Source organism: Anas acuta, chromosome 4 (genome assembly GCF_963932015.1).
Source record: "Anas acuta chromosome 4, bAnaAcu1.1, whole genome shotgun sequence".
Lineage (NCBI taxonomy): Eukaryota > Metazoa > Chordata > Aves > Anseriformes > Anatidae > Anas > Anas acuta.
The window spans coordinates 76,114,299-76,121,797 of record NC_088982.1 but is presented as its reverse complement, the minus strand read 5'-3'; positions in this window follow the sequence as shown (position 1 = coordinate 76,121,797).

Genomic DNA, 7,499 nt, shown 5'->3' with positions numbered 1-7,499 from the left:
CCAATATTGTTCTTTAGCTCAAACAGCTCTCCTCAGCTGCACAATGGGCAGCAGATTCCAGTTTCTCTGAAACACGGGTTGTTTGGGACACATAAGAATTAGTCAGGGCAAGCTGCAGCAGATTCAGAGGTTACACAAACACAGGCAGTTCTGGTGCGCTGTGCTATTATGGCTGTGGGCCCATGCTAGCAGATGCTGCCTTACAACTTGACTAAATCTGGCTTAACTCTGTTTTCTACAATCCTCCCAGGCAACAAGTTTCACCTGAAATTTTGGGGGAAATTTTTAGTTCAATGTTGGTGGAATAACAAACTATTTACTCTAAAAAGTCTACTGTTTACACTCAGTAGGAGCTCCTGGGAGAGGTCACTACTGCTCATGGCATTTCATGGAAGCCCCGTGCCTCGCAGGACACAGTATGGTCAGATGTGAGAGACATCATCACTTTATTCCATCTCTACCTGAACTGAGGTCAAATGATTTTCCCCACAGCCTCCTACATGCTGGGTGCAAGAAAGGCAGAGGAAGAAAATCCTTTTGCTGCGGTCTGTTCCCACTAATATCCAGTCCCACTTACTCCTTCATGTAGTCAGCATCTACTTTAACAAGCAGCAGTCACTTAGTATTTATTTTACTTCTTTTCTGAGATCTGTAGGAAGCTTTGAGAAATGGCTACCACGTGATGTTTATCAATGTTTTTCTCTCCTGGCGGAGGAAAAAGTATGAGGAACATATTTCATGATGAAGTGGGTTTCTACTTAACAGGACAAAATTAAAGCCAAGCCATAGATCAGCATAATATGTCAAAAGAGAAAATAGTTCAATGTATTGTAAATGATACCCAGGTTAAAAAAGCACAATGTTGGAAATCAAGATCCTGATTTAGGAAGGTACTCAATGATGTGCTTGAAATTAAGCACATACTTAAGTCCTGGTAAGGCTGGAGGATTTAATTGTTTTCTTCCATTAAAAAGATTACCAAAAAAAAATCTTTTATTTAGGTACTTCCTTGGTGCTGCAATGAGCCCTGTGCATGTTGCTTACCAGAGACAGTGCGGCAGTTTCTTCCCACTGTAAATATTCTGAAAACATCTAGGGGAGAATGCAACTTAGCAACTATTTTATTGGATGCACTAACATCGAAAAAATAGGAGACAGGTTTGTGGAGCCACAACAGGCAAAAGACACCGGGCTGAAACTACAGTGTCTAGCTTGGCTTGTGTTGGCCAAAATGACCCTGAAGGGCTGAGAAGTGCTTTGTGACTTCTGAAGCGAGCAAACACCAGGGTCATGCAAAAACTGCAGCCGCCGGTTTATTTTTTTTACAAGGTAAGGGCAGTTTTCCCACAGGAAAATCTTTGCCAGGTGGTTTCACACCTTATCGCTGTGCACACTGTCTCTATCAATCCGCCTGTTTGTTGATGCCAGCAGAGAGGGACTCTCTCCTCCCACAGAGCCCATGCTACCAAAATCCCACTCCACCTTTACTTCGCCACTTCGAATTACCATCCGTCCCTTGAATTAAGATGAAACAAATCTGAAAGTAAAAGCAAGGGTAGAACCCCGTACGTGCTGCCCCCACTGCTTCTCTCCTGACCCAGCTGCCTGGCATCAACCAACACGCCATGGGCAGCAGCTCTCGAGTGGCGGCTTGATGGGGAAGGGGCTGCTCAGCCCAAAGTGTGCTCAGCAGGACCCAAACGTTAGGAGCCTCCTTGCTGCTTACTTTTGCTTAGAGCCCTAAAGACTAAGTCATGGAAATCGGCCCAGTTTTCAGCTCTTTCCAACTCCACCAACACCAGCCCCCGCGGCTCAGGGGCCCCCTGAGGCCTGTGGCGAGGAATGGGGCCGCGCCGGCCCCATGCAGCCGCCCCACACACAAGTGTCCGCTGTGCTATTTCATGAGCAGATGTCCCCTGTGTCGCTGCAGCGCCACTCCTTCCTGCTCCCATCGATAGAAACGTGAGCTGAGCAGCCCCGTAGAAATATTTAAGGAATAATTTTCAACTGTTGACACTGCTAGGCTAAGCGGTGAATGCTAAAGTTTATGATGTATAATGTCTCTGGCTACCCCGGCTCCAATTTGGACAAACCTGCCATTAACACCGGCGTGGCAGTTATTTTACTGGGGGTGACAGATTGTGAGGTAGGGAGAGTAATTCAGACTATTACCCAGGTGAAGGCATGAAAGCTCTGTGATATATGAAGACCACTTAAATTCATTGTATCTTGTACATCACATCTTTGATAGATTATAGCTGTGGCATTAAAATGGAAATGGTTTCTCAGAGGCCTGACAGGGGCTGGGGTGACCCGTGACCTCCCTCTGAGGAATGTGACTGACCGAATTATCAGTTAAGAGAAAAATCTATGGGGAATAGACTCACTGTGATGGAGAATCCACCATGCATATATATATATTTTAACTTTTGCTCTGATTGAAAGCTGCAGTACACGAACCTCCCCCCCCGCCCGCTGCCCCCAGCCAATCCCAGGCTCCTCCGCTCCAATTCCAGATCAGCAGGGCCCCCAATATTGATTGAAAAATTGTTATTAGAGATAGTAGGTCTTGCTGCATGCTGCCTACTGATTTAATTTGGAAAACATTTAATTTTATGAAGCGGTAAATGATAGTGGCACGCTCTCTCGTGTTAGGGAGCAGCTGGCTCTTTAGCTGCTTGCCGTCACTACTCCCAGGTGTCCTCTTTGCAATCATGTGTTCCCTTCCCCTTTGCTTAACAAGTTATTTCAATTTCTAAACGAATGCTGAACAAGAGAAAGACAACATGCAAATTGAGATCCCAGCCGCCATTCACACATGAAAAAGTTCCCTTGGAATTCCCTCAACTCTGCCCGTCCCTCCTGCCCTCCCTCCGCATCTGTCAGGAAAAAACAGGGCCTTGTTCTCATCAGATTGTTTTTACCAATGACCTGACACCACCATCTATAATTAATTACATCATTTACATTAGACTATTGACTAAACAAATACATAAATCATAGGCAGAGTCAATAGATGCAGACATATTTAATCATGTTCTAAACAATGATTACTGCTCCCATAATGCAATAATTATTTTCAGCAGCTGACTTGAATTAATCTTCTGTCACAGTGCCATCTGAAAGGAGAAAGCAGGCGGAGACGGAGCGGGCAGCCCCGGTGCCATAGAGGCCGCCTCGTGCTGTGCCCGGGCTCCCCCTCAGCCCCGTCCGGGCCCTTGCTGCTCCCAGCCCTGGGGGTCCTGGCGGCACCCCTGGCCCCTGTCTCTTGTGATGGAGGAACCTGGCTACACGCACCCAGCACACCCAAAACCACGCTGAGGTGGCCCCCGACAGACAGTGCTCTCCACCAAGGCTAATGCAATTAGCGTGAATTTAACTCTCATTTACTTAAAAGCATTTCAAAAGGCATTTCATTAATTTGCAAAGCACACATCTGGTCTATAGTGCCGATACGGCTGGCACGCTTGGACCGTGGCATGCTTACATCGGTGCAGTGCTCCTTCCCCTTGTTCTGCAGCCGCCCCAAGCCACCTTCCTGCAAAGACACTTTGAGAGAGGCTTCGGCAGCAGCCAGACAGAGACCCTGCTCCCCACGGGCCCAGTCCCCCGCGGTCTGCCTGCAGAGGGGTGACAAAGGCAGCACGGCATCCTGCTGAGCAGGAGGCACGACGCCCTGGCAGACAGGGGTGGCCGTGGCTCCCCGCAGGCACCCATGGAGAAGAGGTAGGGAAAGTGCATGCAGAAAACAATATCCTGTTTTTTTGTACTGGACATCACCCTCAAGCCAGAGGTTTCTGGCCTGAGAAAGGCTCCTGCTCCAAAGCTCGCACTGCTACAGAGCGTGGCTGTATGTGAGAGCAGCAAGGGAGAAATCTCTAGTTGGGTGAAATACGGCTGTTCTAGGAGGTACTTCATGTTCTAGCAGACACAGGAGCACTTTCAGAGAGGGAGAAGAGAGAACTTTTCTTCTAGTTACTGACTAGGCTAACGGCCTTTTGCTTCATGAGACATTTTGATAACCTGTGACTTGATAAAAGCAGTCCTGCAACCACAGGGTGGTTTTAACTGTAGTCACTATAGTTGTCTCAATGTGCTGTGAGACAGAGCCAAAACTCTGTGACTCTGTGTACAGAGCCAAAAATACTCTGCACCTGATGCTGGACAATGCTTGAATCATTCTGCAAGAGAAGAAACCCTCCCGGCCCAGGCAATACCTAAGTTGTAACAAAACCAAGGCAGCACATCTCTGAACTGACCACAGCATAGCTTTGTTCCTATCCTCTTACACTGTCAAGATGCTACGCCCAGCAAGTTTGATCCAACAAAGCCGTGCTGCTGTTCCTGAGGATGAAGAAAGAGCAGTAGTGAATGTCAGATCATTTCAGAAAGGGAACTGCCTAGGAAATCCCATCACTAAATCAAAGCCTGCATTGCTCTTAAAAATCAAACAAAAAACCACAAAGCAAAGCAAACAACAAACAACAAAAACAGGCAAGCTTCAATCCTCATATTTTAAATCCCCAAGTAGGAGGTAATTAAACCATGCGCTGCTCAATAACAACACGGCTCCAAGCATACGGCTGATGCTTCCTATCAGTATACATGTGCATCCACACAATGCGTTTGTTGTAACACACGTAAAAAAGCCTGAGGAGACGAAATCAACAACATTTGGATGGGTAGCTTAGTATTCACAGGGCTTGACAACATAGCACTTCTGAAAGTTTTTCTAAAATAGAAGAATCAGGCAGACTACACTGAAATATTCATGAAGGATAATGAAAAAAACAGCCATCAATGACAGTGTTATAGATTGGTTAATATTGTATGATGAGTGTGTTATAACTATAAATTAACTTAGAAGTATAAATGATAGTGAATATAAATAATCACTAATACAAATAATAAATAATAAAAAGTAGGCTTGAGACGGAGAAGTGATAGAGTCAGGATAGGCATCCGCTACTGAATGGTTTTCCCTCCTACTCAGTTTCTCAGAAAGCACTCAGAGCTGGCAGTATTGCTCTTCTGTCAAAATGAGAACAATGCAATATGCTGTGCTTCTTTCTCTTTCAACATGCATTAATAGCATTTCCACAATATGCTACTGCGACAAAAAATCACAATGTTGACCCTTTAGAGGGTACCAACCTTAAGCGGGCAATGGGCACAAAGGGAAGAAATCAGAAGAATGTACTGCCAATGATGTTTTCTTCTTCACTGGAACTAAAATGAAGGTATCTCAGTGAGCCATCTGTAATTGCAGTTTACTTTAATGCAATCTTCAAACTCAGACTTTAATCACTGAAGAAAATAAAAATAATGCTAATTTTGCCGGCTTTAGAAGTAAAATAGTAAACACACAGAGAGGTGAGAGACCTTCAAAAGCATAAGTGGCCAAAGAAAATGGAAGATGAAGGTGCTCCTGTGGCCAAGAGCCTGACCTGGATGGAGACATGAAAACTGCACATCCCCTCTGGGTCTGTTGTTCATCTTAGATGAGAGAAGGGACAAATCATTGAACTCTCCCAATTTCTTGTTCAAGCAGTAAAACAGGAATAGAAAATTCCTGATGCCTTCTATTCTGTCTACAGGTATTGATAAGAACCAATTGAGCCCTGATAAAGACAGCCAAACGCAGCAGAAAAGTTAGGTGCAGCAGTGATGCCTGATCACAACAGTGCAATTCAGCTTTGCAGCTGTACTCTCATGGGTTGGATTAGCAACCTTCCCAGAAACACGTCTCACCCTATCTGGCACAGAAACCAGCGTAACCCTCAAGAGGTGCTCCCTCCTTAAACCAGTGCCCACTGGGAAGCTATCAACAAGGTAGCAGAAATAGGGAAAAGCTGGAGGGATTGATGTGGAAAACGGCACAGGTGCATGCTGGTAGGAAAACACAGAGTATGCCAGCAAAGTCACACTGACTCTCCCTGTTTCCGTGATGCCTTCCGGATTTATCTTTTTTATCCAGGTGTGACACCAAAGGTATACCTCAGTTACACCGTTATGCTGGGCCTTGACCCACTTGTTATCTGACGTTATTCTGCCCCCCACGTGCCTGCAGACTGTAGGTTGCTGCTGAGAGGCTGCGGTACAGATGGAGGCTTTCTCAGGGAGGTGCCCTGTCCAGTGTAGCTGCTTGCAAACCATTCATCAGAGCCACATCTCAACCTCACCACAAAAGCCCCTGCCAAGCACTGGGGTACTGATCTGGGGAAATGCTCAGCCCAACCCAAGGGCACCAACTTGAGGCAGCTGCCTGAATCGCAGTACTTTATTGCCATCAGTAATTTACTTTGCAAGCACAGCTGTCCATGTAGATGTTGAAAGGGTTGCCCACTGTGCCTGAAGTTTTTTTTTTCCATAAACAAATTCTTAGTCATTTCCTCAGAACCCTGCTCTGCAATGTTTTTCAGGACCACTTCTTGTTGATTTGTTTGGCTTTAGAACATGGCTTTTAAATGTTCTTCTTCTGTTGACCTGTGTTTTTTTTTTCCAAACCAGAAGAGTAGTCCTGGCCCAGTTCTTTTTATTGAAGATGGTGGCCAAGAGGTGGAAACATCCTGGCCTTCCTGCCCCCTGAGAGGGATGCTGGGGGAAGGTGTGCCTGCTGGTATAAACAACAGCATGGATATAAGCTTACAGCCCACCCTGCAATCTTTAATAGAGAAATAAGGCTCCCTTATTACAGGCAGAGGTAAGTAGCCAAGTGATACGGTTATTTATAAACTTCTGTTAAACATAGCTAAAAATGACAGACTTAAAAGCAACCTTTTAAAAGGATGTCTCAGGAACACAGTCAACAGCAAGATGAGCTGATCTTTGGCTTGATTAGATTTTGCTCCCTTTACCTTGATGAAATGATGCCTTATTAGCATTCCAAAATGAGCACACGCTCTAAATGTAAGTGGATTTTAATACAATCTTTTTGAGAAAATGTCAAATTTCTCTTCCCCAACCCCCTTCTCCTCTAACAGCTGAGTTCAGCAAGGAACGATGCCAAAATAATGAGCAAGGGACACAAGGAATTTGGGAGTCAAGGTAAAAGGTGAGAAATAAATTCTCAGTGGTTATACCACTGCAGTTCTGCTGCCATCTGCTTCACCTAGTGCCTTGTTTTTGCTCGTGCACGGGTGTAGGTCACACCAACAAGGCTTTGGCTCCACAGTTCTCCCAGCTATGCAATTGCACATATAGCCACCTCCCAAAAGGCAGGGGCATTGCTGGTGAAAAGCGGTACCAAAGGGCACAGTGGTGTCATCTGGAAACATAAGCTTAAGCCCCGCTCCTTGTTGCGCACCCTGGTTTGTTCAGGAAAGCTGGAGCTGTGCTGGTGGGGTCTGAGGAGGTTCAAGGTAACCTCAGCCACTGCCACAGGAAGCTGAGCAATCCAGAGTCAGGAAAAGGTAAGAGAGGCAGAGCATATCTGCCTAAATTAAATTAAATATTAACATCCCCTGCTTTAGAGTTACACCATGAACGTAATACGTGCA